The 23,527-nt window shown below is 40.2% G+C and overlaps 1 long non-coding RNA gene across 1 annotated transcript in view; it reads right to left on the reverse strand.

The window, feature by feature from the left end:
• Nucleotides 1–3,587, reverse strand: part of LOC131414110 (uncharacterized) — an 80,952-nt gene extending 77,365 nt beyond the window's left edge. The window contains exon 1 of the long non-coding RNA XR_009222122.1: nucleotides 3,420–3,587. This is a non-coding gene — a long non-coding RNA (uncharacterized LOC131414110). The remainder of the gene's footprint in view (nucleotides 1–3,419) is intronic.
• Between the last annotated feature and the right edge of the window lie 19,940 nt (nucleotides 3,588–23,527).

Below are 23,527 nucleotides of genomic sequence, written 5' to 3' on the forward strand. Positions count from 1 at the left end.
ATGAGCACCTCTCCCTTCTCCGCTGGCCTTCTCCCGGTCAGCTCAGGTACTGGAAGTTTGGCATTTTGATAGAGAGCGATATAACTATATAACTGCTTTAGATATAAACAAAGCACTGACATGACTTTAAGATCACCAGAACACCCAGCCTAAGTTCTTCCTTACTCCTTAAAACTCTTGCTCCACCCTACACAGGAGAATCTTGGGTACCTCTTGCTTAAGTCATCATTCTTGTATCACTTCTGTATAAAAGGCAAACAAATTACAGAACGTCTCCCCACCGCCCACCAACATCCTCTGGTGGATCTCAAACGTAAGTAGAGTTTAACACCAAAATACAGACATGATTCAAGAACAAACAAACCTAGCGACCCTTCCTGTGGTACGCCGCCAATCATAACAGTAGAGCCAGCACAAAGAGTGTGGCCCCATGGAGAGGGAAGGAGTTACAATTCAAAGGAGAAATCTTTTCTACCAGAGCAGTGACACTAGCAGTTGAGAATTACAAGAATTCATGTAAACAAAACAGTTGGAGCAGTTTGAGGAAAATAAGTGGTAACTGCAACCAATTGCCAAACCAATAGACATATAGTTCTGAATAACTGCTTCGTTTAGGAGCCAGAGCCAAAATCCTCATCACAGCCAAGGAGAAGTTTAAGCAAAGCCAGAGCAGAGGCCATCAGCTGGATTGCAACACAATCATTAAACCTGCAGGATTTTCACACAGTACAGTGTGTTCTGAACTTTCTTCTTTCGCACATATGTATATATAGAAACTACAAAGAAACAAGCCATCTATTTGCAATCAATATTTTGATAGGCTATATTAAATAATCAATTTTGCATAAAGACTGTAGCCAAGTCTCATTAGCTGCTGTGTTTTCCCTTCAATTTTTGTGAACTTGCTGGATTGGCCATTTTCATTCAAGTTCAATTAAGGAGAAAGAAAAAGTCAGAACTCTTGGAATTAGATGAAAACCTTTTGCCCTTATTCCTGCAGGTCTTTCTTTCTGTGAAATTGTATTTTCTGGCTTAAAATAAGGTCTCCAATGAATATGCCTGTCATTATTTTAAAAATAATAAGAATTGATTGTTAAGGAATAGAAAGCATAAAGCATGTATGTTTATTTCTCTGCCTTTCCCCTCAACTCAATGGCTATTAAAGGGCAGTGATAGTCCCACAGAAATAGGGGTTCTTTTAACTGTACCAGAAAATGCTTTAAAAACCTAAACAAGCTCGCTGCAGCCATATCTTTGTTTGGCAACCTGAGTATTCTCTTCACTTAGTCCTGCTCATAGCAACACACAAAGGATTACTCTGCAGCCAGGGATAATAGCTGATCCCATAATCTGGCACTAACACTTAGAAAGATTAATTACCCTATTAAAAACTTAGACATTACTAAGAAAATCTTTGTATAAACCTTTTAACTCACAACAAATGCAGCCTCCTTGGTGCCTTCAGTTTGTTACACAATAAAGGTCCTCACCCTCCCACACTTGTCCACCATTGTTTCCAGCATCCTCAGGAACATCCAGATGCACACACAGAGGTGCACACACACATCGGCAAACCTGCGCCGAGCAACAGAGAGTCAAAGCTGCTTCCTGATACAAAGGCGTAAAGTGGGAGTGTGGTTGCAACAGATAAAGTAAAACTCCTCCCGTCTATAAATTGGCTGCTCCGGAGATTAAGCAGCAGGGAAAAAACACTCAGTGATTCAAACACTGCTGCTGTGTCAGAAACCAGAGGTACCTAAGAAGATTCAGGTTGTAATCCCCACAAAAATTATATGCCCAATATGTGAAATGAGGAGGAGGGTTGAACTCTTGATGCTAAGTATCAAAGTTCCTCTCTGGAAGATAACACTAGCGATGAGACTTGAGGGACACCTCTGTGTTTTTATTTCCACCCTCACTGTCAACCTGTAATGGTTCCCTTTCTTCTCCAGGGTTGCTTCCTTCTCGGATTTCTTACCACCCTTGAAAGGAAAACTCATTGGTTTCAAGATATAAATATAATCAAATAAAAGAGGAAGCAAATGGGATACATATCATTATAGGCCGAACCAAAGAAATATTAAGCCATCTCCCTGTCTCTTATCAGTTATGATACTCCACTGACTATATCATCAAACAACCCTCATCAAGTGTTGTCATCAGAAAAATGCTGGAAAACTGTCGACAGTAAGTTGGCTAAGAGCACAGAATTTGGACTCTCCAGGCCATGCTCTTAGCCAAGTTATGGAGCCCAAATTCCAGTTCCAGCACATATTGGCTGCATGAGCCCAGGTAACTTGAGTTATCTGACCAGCCTAGGCCTCAGATGCCCCATCTATGAGATGGGAATGATAGTCACACCAAATGCATAAGGATATTATGGGACTAAATGAGGAAGTGCATGGTCTGCCTGGCACAGCACCTAACCCATAGTCAGTGCTCAGATAATATTAGCTTCCCCTGTGATTATCAGGGTGGGTAATCAGCTATCCGTAGAGTGATTTCAGAATAATAGAGCAAACGGCTGTCCAAACGAGGAGGCACTTGAAGATTAACCCATCACTTGCCCTCAGAGCTAGTAAGTAGATCAGGCTCCTAAGCAGGTTCTTTTGCTTTTCCTAAGCAAAGTTTCAACAGACTTAATGACAGGGAAATATAAGGATGCTAACACATGGAGGGGAGGGGAAATTGTCAACAATACTGCTGGAACTGGAAGACCCAAAGACACACTTCACATATCTTAATCTAGCATCCTCACCACCCAATCGCTGGCTTACTTTATCTATTTCTCCTGCTACCATTTTTTGGCTCTAGTTTCACCTACTGTCTCAAAGAACCACAAAGAGAAAAGATTTTCCCGTTTTTTAAAAAAAAATCAAAAAGAGCCATAAAAAAATATAACTTTCGGAGAGAAGTCAAGATGGCGGCGTAGGCAGACTCTCAACTCACCTCCTCCCGCAGACACAGCCAATTTACAACTACTCGTGGAAAAATGACCCCTGAGAGAGAACTGAAAACTGGATACGAGGAACTCCTGCAACAAACGACAATCCTAACTGAGGTAGAAGAGGAAGAGACTCCCTTCTGGAGAGGAAAAACGCCGCCTTCACAAGCCGCAGCGCCTCACGGGCCGCCGGGAGCAGCGCACAGGTCCGCAGCCCTCCCTGGAGGCGCGGGGCCCTGAGCCGGGGAGCGCCCCTGCTGGGGGCATTTTGTGGACCCAGCACAATCTAGCCGAGTGGCATAATATCTGACTGTGCCTGCTACTAAAACATTGGGGAGTACCCCCAGAAAAGCTGGTTCACAAAGAAACTAAAACCAGCTCTTAAAGGGCCCACACGCAAACTCACCTGTTTCAGAAAGCAACCTAAAATCAGCAGAAAGAAAGGTGCACAGCACTTTGGGGGAAAGAGACTCACCTGATAGTAGTCTCTGACTGCTATTGGTGCACTCACTAAGCTCTGAGTGCATCTCGGTGAGAAATGAGACCTCTCCAGGGACTGGGACATTGGCGGAGGCCATTGTTGTGGCCTGGTGTGGGCGTGCTGACACAGACGCTGGCAGACGCCATTGGAGTTCTCCCTGGGGCCTGCTAGCCCAGGATCTGCCCTACCCACTAGAGCACCGATTTAATCCAGCTCAGCCAGGGCAGGCAGCCCACCCAAGAGACTGGCCCCACCCAACAACAAGCCCTCGGGCAACTTGTTGGCCTGCTAAGGCAGCTGCCTGGATTCTCCACAGCCTGGTGACTGGGTCTGCCTCTCTAAGGCAGGGTGTGTGCAAGGAGTGGGTGGAGACTGTGGGCTCCCGCCTTGGAGAGACTGGGTCCACTTCAAGAGGTCAGGGCGTATGTACGGGGCAGGACTGTGTTGACTGTGTGTGTGGACCTGTAGGCAGTGGGGCTTGTCAGCTGCAGAAGACTTGTGCTTCTCGAAGAGTGACATGGGGGTTGGCCCCACCTTCCAAAGCCTGAAACAATTGGGTGCTCCCGTGCCTGAGGCCAGCCCCACCCAGCTGCAATCCTCAGAGAGCTGACAAGGGACCTAAAGGCTAGAGGCTTATAGCAATTGTAAGCGCATGAGCCTAACAACCTGCCATGCTGGGGGCCTACACACTTAATAGAAATACAGCAACAGGAATGTGCTACTAGACCTTGCAGCCAACTGTGCTGGGACACCCCACACTCGATAAAGAGACTGAAGGGCCCACAACAACTACACACAGCTGAGAATTACAACAGCTGGCCAGGGGCATAGCTCAGCCTCCCTGGGCACCTACAGGAAGAACAACCCCGCCACAACAGAAGGACACACAGGGGTCACTCCTGGAACATTTGCAACTGGAGAGGAGAGGGAAGCACACTGCCTCCTAAGGCATCACTTATATAAGGTCACCTCTCCAAGAGCAGGAGACGTAGCTGACCTACCTAATATATAGACACAAGCACAGGGAAAGAGGCAAAATGAGGAGGCAAAGGAATACATTCCAAGTAAGGGAACAGGACAAAACTCCAGAAAAGGAACTAAGCGAAACAGAAATGAGTTCAAACAAAGAGTGTTAAGGATGCTCACTGATCTTGGGAGAAGAATGGATGAACTCAGTGAGACCGTCAACAAAGAAATGGAAGTATAAAAAAGAACCAATCAGAAATGAAGAATACAATACTGGAAATGAAAAATTCACTAGAGGGACTCAAAAGCAGAGTAGAGGATACAGAAGAACGGATCTGCGAGCTGGACAAAAGACTAGAAGAAATCACCCAAGCTGAACAGGTAAAAGAGAAAAGAATTAAAAAGAGTGAAGACAGTCTAAGGGACCTCTGGGACAACATCAAGCTCACTAACATCCGTGTTATAGGTATCCTAGAAGGAGAAGAGCGAGACAAAGGGGCAGAGAATCTATTTGAAGAAATAATTGCTGAAAACTTCCCTAACCTAAGGAAGGAAACAGACATCCACGTACAGGAAGCACAGAGAGCCCCAAACAAGATAAACCCAAAGAGGCCCACACCAAGAAACATCATAATTAAAATGTCCAGAATTAAAGATAAAGAGAGAATCCTAAAAGCCGCAAGAGAAAGACAAGTTACATACAAAGGAAACCCCGTAAGGCTATCAGCTGACTTCTCAGCAGAAACCTTACAGGCTAGAAGAGAGTGGCATGATATATTTAAAGTGCTAAAAGGAAAAAACCTACAGTCAAGAATACTCTACCCAGAAAGATTATCATTCAAAATGGAAAGAGAGATAAAAAGTTTCCCAGACAAGCAAAAATTAAAGGAGTTTGTCACCAAGAAACCAGTACTACAAGAAATGCTAAGGGAACTTATTTAAGGGGAAAAGAGAAGACCACAAATAGGAAAAATTATCTATTTCCATGATAAGAGAGTAATGGATACAAATGCACAAAAAAGAAGTTAGATGTGGTATCAAAAACATAAAATGTGGGAGGAAGGAAGTTAAAGAGTAGAGCTTTCAGACAGAGGTCAAATTAAAGAGACTATCAACTTAATATAGACTGCTATATATGTAGGTTACTATATATGCACCTCATGGTAATCACAAACCAGAAACCTATAATAAATACACAAAAAACTAAGAGAAAGGAACCCAAACATAATACTAAAGAAAGCCATCAAACCACAAGGGAAGAGAGCAAGAGAAGAAGAAAGGAACAGAAAAGAACTACTAAAACACCAAGAAAAAAAGTTAAAAAATGGCAGTAAATACATACTTATCATTGCTACTTTAAACATTAATGGACTAAATGCTCCAATTAAAAGGCATAGGGTGGCTGACTGGATAAATAAACAAGACCCATACATATGATGCATACAAGAGACACATTTCAGACCTAAAGACACTCACAAACTGAAAGTAAAGGGATGAAAAAAGATACTGCATGCTAATGGCAATAAAAAGAAAGCTGGGGTAGCAATACTCATATCAGACAAAATAGACTTTAAAACAAAAACTATAAAAAGAGACAAAGAAGGGCCCTACATGATAATCAAGGGAACAATCCAGCAAGAGGACATAACACTTGTAAATATCTATGCACCCAACGCAGGAGCACATAAATATATAAAGCAATATTAACAGACATAAAAAGAGAAATAGACAGGAACACAATAATAGTAGGGGACTTTAACACTCCACTTACACCAATGGATAGATCATCCAAACAGAAGATCAATAAGGAAATATTGGCCTTAAATGACACACTAGAAGAGATGGACCTAGTAGATATATACAGAACATTCCATCCAAAAACTGAAGGATACACATTCTTTTCAAATGCACATGGAACATTCTCCAGGATTGATCACATATTAGGCCACAAAACAAGTCTCCATAAATTTAGGAAGATTGAAATAATACCAAGCATCTTTTCTGACCACTACAGTATGAAACTAGAAATCAACTATAGGAAGAAAATCAGAAAAGCCACAAATATGTGGAGATTAAACAAAATGCTACTGAGCAATGATTGGGTCAATGAAGAAATCAAAGGAGAAATTAAAAAATACTTGGAGACAAATGAAAATGAAAATACGACATGCCAGAATTTATGGGATACAGCAAAAGCGGTTCTAAGAGGGAAGTTTATAGCAATACAGGCCTATCTCAACAAACAAGAAAAATCTCAAATAAACAATCTAACAATGCACCTAAAGGAACTAGAAAAAGAACAAACAAAGCCCAAAATCAGTAGAAGAAGGGAAATAACAAAAATCAGAGCAGAAATAAATGAAATAGAAACTAAAAAAAAAATAGAAAAAATTAATAAATCCAAGAGCTGGTTCTTTGAAAAGATAAACAAAATTGACAAACCTTTAGCTAGACCCACCAAGAAAAAAAGAGAGAAGTCTCAAATAAGTAAAATCAGAAATGAAAGAGGAGAAATTAAATGGATACCTCAGAAATACAAAAGATTATAAGAGAATACTATGAAAAGCTATATGCCAACCAATTTGACAATCTGAAAGAAATGGATAAATTTCTAAGTCATACAACCTTCCAAAACTGGACCAAGAAGAAATAGAGAATTCGAATAGACCAATCACCAGTAAAGAGATCGAAACTGTAATGAAAAACCTCCCCAAAAATAAAAGTCCAGGACCAGATGGCTTCCCTGGTGAATTCTACCAAACATTCAAAGAAGACTTAATACCTATCCTTCTCAAACTCTTCCAAAAAATTGAGGAGGGGGGCAAGCTCCCTAACTCATTCTATGAAGCTGACATTACCCTGATACCAAAACCAGACAAGGACAACAGAAAAAAAAAGAAAATTACAGGCCACTATCAGTGATGAACATCAACGCAAAAATCCTCAACAAAATACTAGCAAATCGCATACAACAATGTATTAAAAAGATTATACACCATGATCAGGTGGGATTTATTCCAGGGATGCGCGGATGGTTCAACATTCACAAATCAATCAATGTGATACACCACATTAATAAAATGAAGAATAAAAATCACATGATCATCTCGATCGATGCAGAGAAAGCATTTGACAAGATACAGCATCCATTTATGATAAAAACTCTGAATAAAATGGATATAGAAGGAAAGTACCTCAACATAATAAAGGCCATATATGACAAACCCACAGCTAATATCATCCTCAATGGTGAAAAACTGAAAGCTATCCCTCTAAGAACAGGAACCAGACAAGGATGCCCACTCTCACCACTCCTATTTAACGTAGTATTGGAAGTCCTAGCCAGAGCAATCAGGCAAGAAAAAGAAATAAAAAGGATCCAAATTGGAAAGGAAGAAGTGAAACTGTCACTATTTGCAGATGACATGATTTTATACATGGAAAACCCTAAAGAATCCACCAAAAAACTTTTAGAAGTAACAAACGAATACAGTAAAGTTGCAGGATACAAAATCAACATACAAAAATCAGTTGTATTTCTATACACTAACAACAAAGTAGCAGAAAGAGAAATTAAGAATACAATCCCATTTACAATTGCAACAAAAAGAATAAAATAGCCAAGAATAAACTTAACCAAAGAGATGAAAGATCTGTACACTGAAAACTATAAAACATTGCTTAAAGAAATCGAAGAAGACACAAAGAAATGGAATGATATTCCATGCTCTTGGATTGGAAGAATTAACATAATTAAGATGTCCACACTTCCTAAAGCAATCTATAGATTCAATGCAATCCCTATCAATGTTCCAACATTTTTCACAGAAATAGAACAAAGAATCCTAAACTTTATATGGAACAACAAAAGACCCCGAATAGCTAAAGGAATCCTGAGGAAAAAGAACAAAGCTGGAGGTATCACACTCCCTGACTTCAAAATATACTACAAAGCTTTAGTAACCAAAACAGCATGGTACAGGCGCAAAAACAGACACACAGATCAATGGAATAGAATCGCAAGCCCAGAAATAAATCCACACATCTATGGTCAGCTAATCTTCGACAAAGGAGCCAAGAACATACAATGGAAAAAGAAAGTCTCTTCAACAAATGGTGTTGGGAAAACTGCACAGCCACATGCAAAAAAATGAAAATAGACCATTACCTTACAAATACACAAAAATTAACTCAAAATGGATTAAAGACTTGAATGTAAGACCTGAAACTATGAAACTTCTAGAAGAAAACATAGGCAGTACACTCTTCGACTTCAGTCTTAGCAACATATTTTCAAGCACCATATCTGACTGGGCAAGAGAAACAATAGAAAAAATAAACAAATGGGACTACATCAAACTAAAAAGCTTCTTCACAGCAAAGAAAACCATCAACAAAACGAAAAGACAACCTAACAATTGGGAGAAGATATTTGCAAACCATACGTCTGATAAGGGGTTAATCTCCAAAATATATAAAGAACTCATGCATCTCAACAACAAAAAAACTACCAACCCAATTAAAAAATGGGCAAAAGACCTGAACAAACATTTCTTCAAAGAAGATATACAGATAGCCAACAGTCACATGAAAAGATGTTCAGCATCATTAATTATCAGGGAAATGCAAAGCAAAACTACAATGAGATATCACCTCACGCCTGTCAGAATGGCTATAATTAACAAGACAGGAAACAACAAGTGTTGGAGAGGATGTGGAGAGAAGGGAACTCTCATACACTGCTGGTGGGAGTGCAAACTGGTACAGCCACTACGGAAAACAGTATGGAGATTCCTCAAAAAATTAAGGCTAGAACTACCATATGATCCAGCTATTTCACTGCTGGATATTTATCCAAAGAACATGAAAACACCAATGCGTAAAGATCCATGCACCCCTCTGTTCATTGAAGCTTTATTCACAATAGCCAAGACATGGAAGCAACATAAGTGCCCATCAAGGGAAGAACGGACAAAGAAGATGTGGTATTTATACACAACGGAATACTACTCAGCCATAAGAAACAATGAAATCCAGCCATTTGTGACAACATGGATGGACATTGAGAGTATTATGCTACGTGAAATAAGTCAAAGGGATAAGGTCAAATACCGTATGATCTCACTCATTAAGTAGTAGATAATAACAACAAACAAATACATAGAGACAGAGATTAGATTGGTGGTTACCAGTGGGGAAGAGGGGAGGGAGTAGGGTGAAGGGGATAATTAGGCACATGTGTGTGGTGATGGACTGTAATTCGTATTTAGGTGGTAAACATGAGAACATGATGTAATCCATGCAGAAATATAAATATAATTATGTACACCTGAAATTTATACAATGTTATAAACCAATTTTACCACAATAAACAACAAAAAAAAATCAAAAATATATATATATATATAACTTTCAAGAAAGCCCAAAACTGTTTCAGCAGTACTAGCACTTCCAAGCAAAAGAGTTCTTTACATTTTCCAGGTTAGTATAAAGAAAGTTGGTTGTTTACAGAATTACCAAAGAAAATGTGGAACCATAAGTGGTACAAATAATACAAGGATGAGGACTTTGCAGTTAATGAAGTTATGATTGAAACTTCAAAACAAAAAAGAACACCGTTGATCTTGGTAACAAAGACCTTCCACTCACCACTCTCACAGGGAGGAGTCGAGAGTTTTGTGCTGGGGCATTTGATTCTTGAGGAACATGAAACTGCAGACCCAGAGCTCTCACAAAACATTTCTCTCTGGGTCAGTAGAGAGCTGAAATTAGTGCTTTACCCTGTTAAAAGTAAGCAAATTTAGTCAATTTTTCATGTATGTAGCAATCTTACTCTTTAGACACTGGAAGAAAATTTCCAAGTGATTAAAATAAGATCCAGTGAGGAAGTAGTCTAGATGTTCAAAATTCTTCCTTCCTGAGACTATCAAAACAGTGACTTTCTCTGGTTCTACAATGTCTAATTTCTTGGGTGTTGCTATCTTCCAGTCTCAGATAAACAGAAACTGTCAGCTCAAACATTATAGGGATGGAAATGGATGCTCCAGAGTTGTTCAATACCAGAGTAAATATAAAATCCCAGTGATATGAGGGGGAGAGGGGAACTCAGCACCAAAGCCCTCAAAATGAACATCATTCTCTGAAAGATGTCCACATCACCATGTCTCTGAAATTTATTTATAAAAATAAGCTTGAATTCCAAACTTTAAATAAAGGACACCTTGTCACAAAGCCAAGCTTACCAAGGTAATCCGTTTCTGGTCAAAAATGTCTGATCAAAACATCTGTAGACAGCACATATGGAAACCAGAAAAGGTTGTTGGCCTCTGATTACTCCCCTGTGTAGATTTGCTTTCAACTCATAAATCAGAAACCAGTGCTGTTCTTGGGAAGTTCTCCAGTTTAAATGCCTCAAAATCGACCATTAGCACACTCCAACATCTTCGGGGTTACAAGGACAAAATGCCCGCACCCTTTCTATGAGGCACAAGAGAGCCTTCCAAAAAGCAGGTTTGGGCAATATTAGGAAGAAAGAATTTCCCACACCCAGACTTCCTCCTTCCTGGGTCTTCCGTTACCTCTTCAAACTTCCCTTTGAAACATAAGAATCATGGTAAGCTGTCAGGGAATATTTTCTTATCCTGACTGCGAAAAAAGCTCTCCGATTTCCCTGAATCCTTTGGCATCCTGGAAAGTTCCCAATACCGGCTATAACAAATCTACAAAAATCAACTTCTAACACATTCATTCATTTCTGAGTCATTAAATCACAGAAGTATAGAGCTGGAAGGGACCTTCCAGAGCATACGATACTAGGAACGGGAAATAGGTTTTATTTTATTTGCCAGCACCAATCAACTGGCAGTGGCTTCTTGGCCGGCAGAGTTGAGCCAAATTATGAGCAGCAGGAAAGTGTGCTGATATCTATTAGCCATGCCTTCCATGGTCACAGGAGGGTGGATTAGCAGCTTGCTTTCGCTCACTTGTCATCCCAGATCTAATTCAACACTTTCATTTTAAAGAAAAGAAAATTGAGACCAGGGGCTGAAAGGGATTTTCCAAGATTGTGCTGCAATGATGGTAGAACTTTCAACTCTAAATCTAGTGGAGTCTAGTGATTGTTCCACCACACTACGTTACATATTAGTCATTTGCTTTTTCTGTTCTTTAGTACTGGGAACCAATGGGTACGATGGGCTTCAATATATCTAGTTTGACAGACATATCCTCAAAGTTTTGAAATCCACATTACAATACCGCTGCAAAGTTTTGAAGATCCCATCATCATCATAGTAATAATAATAATGCACTCAATAAAGCTTCCTAAGTGCCAGGCATGATTCTAAGTGTATCAAATGTATTAACTCATTTAATCCTCTGAGCATTGCCATTTTACAGATGAGGAAACTGAGGTACAGAGTTTAGGTAAACTCGTCAGAGCCAAGCAGCATTAGAAGTGGTGGAGCCAGGTTTAAATGCAGACTGGATCCAGAGTTGATGCCCATAACTGCTCCACTAAACTGCCTCCCTAATCTAAGCTTCAGGGCTTCTAACCTTATGTGTATATAATACACATAAAAATTGGAGACAATCAACTAAAATGTGGTGCTTAACCAAAGAGAATACTGCAAGGGGCAAACTCAATGCCAAAGTCTATTTCCTTCCCACAGTTGCTGGGTGTGCTGTCTTACATACCCTACATCTCTTGAGTCAGCAGCTTCATGATATTTTCCAACTCTGGCAAACCATTCGTAATCTATGCATACCTCTTGGCCTTGCCCAAAATAGACTAACTGTGATACAGAACAGCCCTGGGCCCACCACCTCCACTACCTTCTTCTTATACCTTCAAGCAGAGAGAACAGTGGCCTTGCTTCTGGAACCACTGCTGCCAATTTTATTCCTGTCTACAGGCAAGAAGGGTAGGGGGCAGGAGGGGAGAAGGTCGTGGAACAAAGGCTATTAAAACAGAGTCATCATAGAGGAAGTAAAGCAGGAGCTGCTGATATTTTCAAGACCAACTCCAACTATAACTCCCATCTATTCCCCTCAACTCTGCAGCAGCCATGAACATCAGCTATGTGACAGGCAGTGTACTGGGTATTAAGTGACTGAGCTAGTCTCCTGGCACTCAAGGAGATCACATACTAGAGTAGAAGGCAGACACATAAGAAGAGAGGTAGAAAACAATGTGTCAGCTGCCGAGCAAGGTACATTTACAAATGATTTATGGGAATGTATAGGAGGAACACCTAAATCAACATAGTCTGGGGGAGTGAGGGGCCTGCATGGGTCAGGGAAGGCTTCCTTCGTTCCCAAAAGTCTGCTTCTCCATCAGCCTATGTGTTTCTACCTTATGCTCTGTCCAGTCTGGATGCTGAGCTGGACTGAAACATGTAAGAGCCGCTTGAGGAGGCAGTGGACTCAGCATCCCCTCCTGCTGTTATTGCACCACATGGGTTTCTTAGATCCAACTGCTGAGCCTATTCTCTGGAAGTCAGATTTCCATCTTGAAGTCTTTGGAATCAGAGAGGTCTAAATTAGAACTTGTGGACCATCCTCTACTTGCTGTTGACCTTGAATGAGTTATTTAAACTTCCTCAGCCTCAGGTCTTTAACTGTTAAATAAATAAAACACTTGTTTCAAGGGTTATTATAAAGACTAGATGAGACAATAACTTTTAAAACTATTAAAAGTGCCTGACAAACAGGGGGTGCTAAATAACTGTTAGCTTCCTTCCTTGCTGCTTCCTCATCCCTAATTTTCTTTGGCTGTCAAGGTTTCCGTGGATCTAACGCAGCAGAGGAACAGGCGTGGGGCTGAGCAGAAGCACAACCTGATCCTGCTAAGTCCCACACAAGCTCAGGCCACCTGATTTTGTCGTCTTCCCCTATTAGCCTGTGGCCCCAGCAACACCACCACCTTCATTGCTGCCTGGATAGTGATCCCATTCGGGCTCCTCATAGCCCAAGGCTCCAAAGTAATTCATCAACCACTGCAGCTTGGCTCACCACTGTCGTAATTGTCACTTGAACCAGGCACAACTATTGTCACTTTAACCAAGACAATAAGATAGTAACAAGAAGTTATTCTGTAAAAGAATCTTCCTTCAGCCTGCACTCCTCCCTCCTCGAAAGTGTAACCACAGCAAACACAACTACACCTCAAAACCAGGATTACCAGGAGATGGCATTTGTTATGAGGCAGCAACAAACCTTTGTCATTGTAAGTCTTTATTGTGACATCATCTAATTTTTTCATCCTGGCTTGGAAAAGCTGTGTCCGTGTTTTATGAATCCAGAAACTCATGGCAACAACTGACCATAAACTCAGACCCTTGTTCATGAATTATTTTATTTATTTTCATAACAACTCAGAGTTGGGTACTATTATTAGGTCCATTTTACCCATGACAAAAGATAAAATTGAAGCTCTAAGCAGCTAATTAACTTACCTAAGTTCACATAGCCAGCAAGTGGCGGAGCTGAGATTTGAACCATGGCATCTCGACAACAGAGCTTGGCCACCATGCTGCATCAGATTCTGTTTTATCATCTCAGGTCTTACAGCTGGGATTCATCTTTTCAACAAATATTTATTGAGCATACGCTATGTGCCAATCACTGCCCTAGCACTGGCAATAACACCGAGAGAATCCTGTTTTCAAGAAGCTTACTTTCTATTTGGATACACAGGAAATAAAAAGATAAGCATATATAGTAAAAGATCAGATAGTGATACATGCTATAAAAAAATAGAGTAGGGGGCTATCTTGGGAAAGTGCTATATAGTTAGGGCACACTGGTGATCATTTAGCTCAATCCTGTGTCTTCAGGTAGGACAGGCATTATTATCCCCATCCAGTAGATTAGACAATGAGGAGTTGAAAAGCTAAGTGACTTGCCCAACGTCCCAGAGCTTGCAAGCAACAAAGTATAAACTAAAAGCCAAATCTCCTACTTTCTATTGCTTTTTTAGCATGCCACATTTAGTTTGTCTAATAATACTTCAACCTGAAATTGCACTTCCATAAATGTACATTTTTAAGCACAGATAATCCCTGTGTACTCATTTTTCCTTGTTGGTCCCAATAAAATGAGATCATCTAATAAAAAACAGAGTGGAAAGGGAAAAGGCATCTAAAAAAGAAAGCCCTCTGAACTGGTGAATAAGAAACTGAACTATTCAAAATGAGGTCTCCCACCCTCACTTTTAAATACCTTGATCAATAACTGATAGTCAGGATGTGCTCCATTATAATGCTCATGGATTTGGCTCTCACAAGTAGAACAATACTGGATCCAACACTTAAATTGCTAAGGGAAAATAAGAGCCCAAAAAAATCACTACTAATGGTATTGCCATAATTTCCCATCCTGCTCTTTTGTTTGGGTAATAAACAAATGAAATTTTAGTGATAAATTGATTGCTCTGTCCTGTTCCATAAGACTACGGGCATACTAATGGGCTGAATTGCAATTATGTGGTTTTGACATGACAAATATTAATCAGCTTAAAGTCTCTGAAGACTTTTTGGAAAACATGACCCAGTAGGGAGAAATAAACCCCATTCTTGTAACTGATTAAATGTCTTTATGGTTATTTTCTTCCCATGCCTATTTTTTTTTAATATTGGCAGGAGAACAGATAATTGACAATTGCAAATCTCAGCTACAAATTGTACTACTTAAAACAAACAGGGAAAGACTAAACCTGTGAACTAATAATAATCCAAACTTTGGACTGAGTTTTTCCTGGGCTGGGCATTTAGTTAACCAAAAATCCATGAATCAATCAATCCGAAAGAATTAACTGTTAAATATCTGCCTCTGTAAAAGTGCAAATGTAACACTTATGTCAACTGGGGTGACCCTGCCTTTGAGATTCAGATCTCAAATCTCATTGTAACTGCAATGGGTAGCCCAGAGTGCCTCTCAATATTTCTGGGGATTCTTGGGAGACTCATGTTTTACCTTGACATATCTGGTTCCAATTCTCTACTGCAATCCTAATAATGTCTCTCTCCTCTCTTTCTGTGGTCATTCTCTTCTCTCCTCTTTGTGTCAACCCATTCATGGAATATTGCCCCTTCTTGAAAAGACTACTCATACATGGCCATGGGATGTAGTAGACTCGTCACTGAAAATCGAAGGTAATGTTGACTGAGGAGACAGGATAGTTATCTACAACGTAGCACAGATCAGCAGAGGAGAGACTTCTGTTCCTCTTCTTAAAAGTTCTGCAGCCATCATCCACACCATCACTTCACTCCCACTTCAGAATTTTTCCTTCCTTTCATTAAGGCTCTCCATTACTAACCGCCATACACACACACACACACACACACCGGCACACATTTAATCTCCTCCTCCTTTTCTCTCCTCTCTACCTCACTTGCCCCTATACTTCAGATGTCCTATTCAACTCTCCTTCAGAGTCATTCAGCTAAGAGTTCTCTTACTCCTACCATCTGGGCCATAAGGGCTTTCTTCCCTCAACCAAAATGGCCAACCCAGCTATCAACCCAAACAATGGGACTTTCCCATTAAAGTAATTCTGTGGTCAGCTCTTAAAGCAAGATATTTATTTTCCTCTACAAATATGACCCAGCTAATATTATCTGTCTTCTCAAAGAATAGAGGAAAGAGCATTACTTGCCTTTCTACCTGCTTTTTACCTGAAGTTATATCTCATGACATTTCTACTGACTCTTCTTTTTTATCTGACATACTTTCCAATGCTAATTAATGTTGCCACTTCACCAGCTGTGCTATTTACATCTCAGTAAGGAAATGCTACCAATATGAACTGAAGAAAGGCTTATAAACCTCATTTGTTAAGCTGTATTGCCCCAGCTGGCAGGTCTCCAATTCACGGCAGATTATGTGTCTGCAAAAGGCACTGGAAGTCAAAATATTGTAAGACAGATTTTATTTTTCTTTAGAAACTATTTCATAATAGTGTTATGTTCCTGATCAGGAGCCAGAGTCCCAAATTTTATTCAGGTATATTCAATCAATTCTTTGATCAGGTGTAAAGGAGACACATATCCAGTGCTATCTAAATATAAAATATTTTATATTTATATTTTATGACTATTTTTTATTATAAAAGTATTTTTCTGACTACAGAAATAGTATATATTTATTGTTGAAAGTGTTTTACAGAAAAGAAAAATTACCTGCAAACTAACTAAGAACAGATAACCACTGTTTACATTGTGTCATATTTCCTACAAGTTTATTTTCTCTGCATATTTTTACAGATATGAGATCACCACAATACATAGTTTTGTGTTCTGATCCTGGTACTTAACGTTATATAATGAGTGGTTTCCCATTCATAAACATAATTAGTAATGTCAATATATTAATCCACTTATATATACACTAATTTACATAACTTCACCTGTTGTTCAGCACTCAGATTTTATAAATGCGAAGTTAACACCATATTAAATCAATTATTTGATCAAGTAGTGATAAAAATGTGTGTGTACACATTTAAAATGTGTGTACAAAGACAATTAGAGTACAAAAGGACAACATAGTAAGTAATCACATAACTTTTTCTCCAATTTTTTATTGTGGTAAAATATGCCTACATAAAATTTACCATCTTAACCATTTTTAAGTGTACATTCCAGTGGTATTAAATATACTCATATTGCTGTGCAGCCATCACCACAATCCGTCTCCATAACTCTTTTCACCTTGTGAAACTGAAACCCTCTACCTATTAAACAATAATTTCCCATTCCTCCCTCCCCCCAGCCCCTGGCAACCACCATTCTACTTTGTATCTCTATGATTTTGACTACTCTATATACCTCACATAAGTGGAATTATACAGTATTTATCTTCTAGTGACTGGCTTATTTCACTTAGCATAATGTCCTCAAGTTTCATCAAGGTTGTAGCACGTGTCAGAATTTCCTTCCTTTTTAAGGCAGAATAATATTTTATTGTATATACCACATTTTGCTTATTGATTCATCTGTCGATGGACACTGGGTTACTTCCATGTTTTAGCTATTGTGAATAATGCTGTTCTGAACATGAGTGTACAAATATCTCTTCAAAGATTCTGCTTTCAATTTTGGGGGGTACATACCCAGAAGTGGAATTGCTGGATCATATGGTAATCCTATTTTTAATTTTTTGAGGAATTGCTATGCTGTTTTCCACAATGACTGTACCATTTTACATTCCCACCAACATTACACAAAAGTTCCAATTTCCCCATATCCTCACCAACACTTCATTTTCTGAGTTTTTTATTAGTAGCCATTCTAATTGGTGTGAGGTATCTCATTGTAGTTTTGATTTGCATTTCCCTAATGATTAGTGATGTTGAGTATCTTTTTATGTGCTTATTGACCATTTGTATATCTTCTTGGAGAAATGTCTGTTAAAGTTCTTTGGTGGGAGTGCAAATTGGTGCAGCCACTATGGAAAACAGTATGGAGATTTCTCAAAAAATTAAGGATAGAACTACCATATGATCCAGCTATTCCACTGCTGGGCATTTATCCAAAGAACATGAAAACACCAATGTGTAAAGATACATGCACCCCTGTGTTCATTGCAGCGTTATTCACAATAACAAAGACTTGGAAGCAACCTAAGTGCCCCTCAAGGGATAAATGGGTAAAGAAGATGTGGTATATATACACAATGGAATACTACTCAGCCGTAAGAAATGATGAAATCCAGCCATTTGTGACAACATGGATGGACACTGAGGGTATTATGCTAAGCAAAATAAGTCAGAGGGAGAAGGTCAAATACCGTATGATCTCACTCATAAGTAGAAGATAAAATCAACAACAAACAAACACACAGAGACAGAGATTGGATTGGTGGTTATCAGAGGGGAAGCGGGGAGGGAGGAGGGCGAAAGGGATGATTAGGCACATGTGTGTGGTGATGGGTTGTAATTAGTATTTGGGTGGTGAACATGATGTAATCTATGCAGAAATAGAAGTATAATGATGCACACCTGAAATTTATACAACATTATAAACCAATGTGACTGCAATAAACAAAAAAAAAGTTCTTTGCCTGTTTTTAAAATTGGGTTGTTTGTTCTTTCGTTGTTGAGTTTTAGAAGTTCTGGATATTAATCCTTTATCAGACATAGGATTTGCAAGTATTTTCTCCCATTCTGGGGGTTGCCTTTTTACTTTGTTGACACTATCTTTTGATGGACAAATTTTTTTAATTTCTGTAATGTCCAATTTGCTCTTTATTTTTTTATCGCCTATGCTTTTGGTGTCAATCCAAGAAATCATTGCCAAATCCAATGTCATAAAGCTTTTGCTCGATGTTTTCTTCTAAGTGTTTTGTAGTTTAAGGTCTTACATTTAGGTCTTTGATCCGTTTTGAGTTAATTTTTGTATATGATTTTGGGTAAAGTTCCAATTTCATTCTTTTGCATGAATCATATAATTTTTACATAATTTATTTAGCCTAGATGGAAAACAGTTTTGAAGTTACAGGGAACTGAGCCAGCCTAGAAGCAGCTTATATGTGAAGCTGGGAAACAAGGAGACCTCTACCTCTACCCTCAACCCCAACCCTACTGAAACCATACAGAGCAAGGGTGGAAATGGGGAGATTCTGAGACCCAGAGGAAGAAAGATGGCATACTTTCCAATGGTTTATGTTAACAGCAGACTATCCAGGCTGCATTTCCATTCTGCCTACTCAAAGTGCCATAAATGATTCCATGGGTGAACAGTTAGTAACTGATTTATGATCGCATCAGAGCCAACCATAATCTATATATGTATATACAGTGTCATTTACTCCACTAATTAATCTTTGACTCCCAAATACATGATTCTAATTATATTTCCAAAACTATACTCACTAAAATGCCAACACTCATTGTATTCTTGCCTTCTTGACATTTTACGCTTAGATTATCATCTAAGGGAAAAACCAACTGCCTCACAGCTAAACATCTTCCAGTTAAACCATGCCCAATTTGTCTAGCATACCACCACTCTAATGACTCTGTGACTTTTAAAGCTAGAACATACAGGAAATGCTATCGTGGCAATACTATCTTAAAATAGTAGTTCTACCCTTTTCCAAATCCCAATTCCACCTCTCTATCAAAATCCCAAATTTTCTCTTATGGTTACTGGAAATGTCAAAGACCAGGGCCTACTACCACACTCCTGGAACTGTAGAAAAGAGATTTAATTTATATTTTCTTCCAAATGCTCTCAGCAAAAGGATCAACTTATTATTTGGTGGTGAAATTAGTTCATGGTAAAATTGCAATCTCTCATGACAACATGTGAGAGATGCTTTTCAGGGGAAGGGTTATTAGAATCATATTCAGACTCATAAGCTAAGCTAAAAGGATTTGGAGGGAATAAACAGAAGAGGCTAGGGAACAAAAAGTTTGAGCCCCAAAAGCCAGGTTTATTTTGTAGTGGTTCTTTATGCAAAAAACTAGGATGTGAGCATCTCAGCCTTCCAAATTCCCCACTCTCAATATTGTCCTACTATCTTGTGAAGCAGCTAAAAAGGAGCCATAATCTATAGAGAAATCCTGAAAAGACTATGTGAGAATGACTAGCTTCATACATGGGAACCCAAAGGTACAACATGATAGGGAATGCTGCGATTGTGTAATGCATTGGAGGAGAGGCCAATAAAACTAACGCTATGCTGAATAAAGGGGGATAAAAAAATAAAATAGAATAAAAAAACATTAAATTCTGGGACTCCACAAGATTTCTTTCCCAGTGAGCCCACTCTAAGCATCAACATGGCAAGTGGGCTTTCCAGGAGTCAGCACTATGTTGTATCCAGTCACCTGCCTCCCGAGGAGACCAAAATCAGGCAACAAATCCATTATGCCTTTTCTTCTTTCAGAAGTTTCCTTGGTGTCAGAAGTCAGAAAGCACTATAAAAGACTTGCAGAGGATACCAGAGCCTCATTAGAAGTCCCTGTAAATGGCCAGTCTTGGTATTTTCCTGAGAGCCAGGCAATAAATAGGCAAGTCAAAGCATCCTTCTCCATATACATTTCCTCCAAATACATCCTTCTGCATAGCTGCCTCCCTCCTCACCCACTCTCACGCCCCTTTCACCTTGGTTCTAGCACCCATGGTTTATTTCTGGATTTCCCTGCAAACAGACTGAAGCCCTCAGCTAATTCTCACAATTTATTGGCAAGTTGCCCACAATCTACTATTTGTGTTACCATCCAAGAGACCGTTCACCCCTAAACCTGGGAATTTATCCAAAAGGGGGTAAAAAAAATCTCTCACATGTAGCATAAGGGATGAGGAAGGGTAAAATAGCTTCGTTTTTCCATGATTACTTGAATCGAAGAGATTACCTAACCAATATCACCAAATGATAAATTTCATAGTTCTTTTCTTTGATTTGAGGATAATTCCACGGAAGTTTGTTGTGTCATTGGTTTTTAATCTAGGTTGATTTCCCAGCCTGGCTCTCTCTGAACCCCTCACCATACTTTTGAATTCTCCCTCTGGTCTCCCATAATTATTCTACAGGCCTGCTGGGCAACCTGCCCACTCCCGCTGGCCAGAGGGCCCAGAGAAAGACCTGCAGTCTGGCGCTGGTGCATCCCCTGGAGACGAGGCAGGAAGGGGCTGGTCCTTTCCTTGGTGGCAGCTGGTTCAACGTTAGCAGGCAGCTGACAACAGCCTCCTGTTTGAAGCCGGGGCAAAAAACAGTGATTCCAATATCCTCTTCCGCATCAACCAGTTCCATCTCACATCTCCTTCTGGCCCACACTGCTCCTATCACAGTGATTATGGAGGCAGCAGTTGTGCAGTAATTAGGATCCTCCTGGGCCAGCCAATCTCAATAAGAGCAGGATGCCAGCTGCTCCATCGCCAGAAACATCTCCTTGGCATCCCTTCCTCCTCGGCACTCTTCCTCTCTCCCAGACTCTATACTGTCTCCCCAGCCACTGGAATCACTAAGTCAGGATGAGACAACTAGACAGCTTCTCTTGTACCCCAAAGTCAAGGTTGTTTACTTTCCTGGCTCACTGAGAGCAGCCCCACCTCAAGACCAGGTGGAAAAGTGCTGGGTAGTCAGTTATTCTCAGTAACCCTTTTGTTGAGGGTGGGTTTCAGAAATTATCTGAGCAGTTTTGGCTTCAATTCTCTACCTCTTGACTTTATTGCTCACACAGTGTCATAAGTTTCTCCCACCCACTGGACACTTTCAGTGCCCACATTTCTCCCAACAATCATGGTCCTGGGGTTTTTTCAACCCCAGGACCCGTCAAATTCAGGATCTGGAGAAGATTACCTCTTGGATGGCATTGTCCATGGGACAAGCTTCTGTGAGAGGGCTCCCTTTGGGGATGCCAGAGTCACTTCCCCTTCTGATTTCTGATTTCTCCCCTCTTCTCTTTCTATCATCTGGAAAGAACAATAGGCAGGAGATGCTAAAAATGCTTCTATATCTGTCTCCTGATGAAAACAGGGGACTCGCCTGGGAACATGAAAAATCATCCCTCTCCATTCTGATTCCAAGAACCAGAAAAGAAATGCAGTGATAAAATCTGACTATGCTAAGGGAAGCCAGCAGAAACCCCCCTGCCTGGAAAACCAAGCTGATCTAGCTGCTGGGCTCAAGACCCAAGAAGTCTGTTTTCTTACTACCTCCACTTTCATTTTCTCTTCTCATTGTTACCAACTTACCAGAATATAATATTTCTCTGTTACTAGGGATAATGGGTATTTTTAAACCCCATTCCCCTCCCTATGACTCAAAATAAGGACAACGTAAAAAAAATGCTTCCCTAATCCCTTGAGCCAACCCACCCAGCCCCATGACTATTTCACTCCAGGAAGAAAGCCAGACTTGATGGAACTGAAACACAGAGACATCAGTGAGTCTGTGTCACTCACAGTACTGGGCAGAGTGGAGGGGGGAGCAACAGGGTTTTCAAAGGCCTCCAGCCTTTCCTTCAGATGATCTTTGAAGTGCCTAAGGCACCACTTTCATCCCAGATAGATACACGAAGGAGTCTTGGGGAAGCTGAGAAACAGGAAAAAACCATAAAGAAAGGGCTTGATTGTGTTTAAGAAATGGTCATTCTAACAGCTCTTTGCCTGCAGGCTCTGCCGTCCTGTCCCTAACTAGGGGAGGAAATGACCAGCCCTTTCAGTGTGATGATCAATCAGCCCACAGGCATCTACAAATCAGAACTAGTCATGGGACCAGCAGAGCAGACAAGGGGTCATCCAGTAGAAAGATGTCATAGGCAGCACCTGACTCAGCTTAGGCTAATTGGCATGTGGCAAATTGGCAGTATTGGTGGTGAAGCCTGGGGAGTTATCATGTCCAGAAAAGAGAGACTTGGCCAGTTACTACGTCACTACGTGATCAATCAGCCACGGTGAAGGCATGCATGAGGACGTCCCAAGGCATCCCTGTCTTGGGACGAGGTAGTTGAAGAAACAGCTCAGACAGCTACTAGGGGGAATCTACCCCAGCGTAGGGTGACATGATCTATACATCAAGAAAGGCCAAAAGAAGGAAATGTGACAACATGAGTTGCAGAAGACATTTTTATAGCAAGGATAACACAACCCTTATACCACATAGTATGACACTGGAAAAATGTTGTCCCCTATACCTGTGTGTGAAATAGGAGAAGCAGATCATTCAATTTAGGCATGAAAACCTATAATATTAAAAATATATACATATATAAAGACTCAGGCTAAGGATGAGATTTGCCTCTAGCCATCCATGACTTGAGGACTGTATTGATTCCTGACTAAGTGGGAGTATTCTGTCCATGATACCTGTAATATTTAGAGTTAAATTAATCATTTAATAAACCAATGGAGACTTTACTACTACTTTTTTTGGAGGGTCTTCTCAAATAACATTTTCACTATTTTCTGTAATACCAGATTATGAAATGACCCCTCACTGCTGCCACCAGTACCACCACCAATACCACATGTGCATATGCGTCACATTTGCCCAATCTTGGTGCCCAGGTGTGCAAATTGAGTCAGTGTATCTACAGTTGCACACATGGACCCAAAAGAGGCCCCAGCCTTATTCAGTCTCGTTAAATATCCTGGCCTTACAAAATGGATCCTAAACAGAATTCG

The sequence above is a fragment of the Diceros bicornis genome, chromosome 14, assembly GCF_020826845.1.
Source record: "Diceros bicornis minor isolate mBicDic1 chromosome 14, mDicBic1.mat.cur, whole genome shotgun sequence".
NCBI classification, from domain to species: Eukaryota; Metazoa; Chordata; class Mammalia; order Perissodactyla; family Rhinocerotidae; genus Diceros; species Diceros bicornis.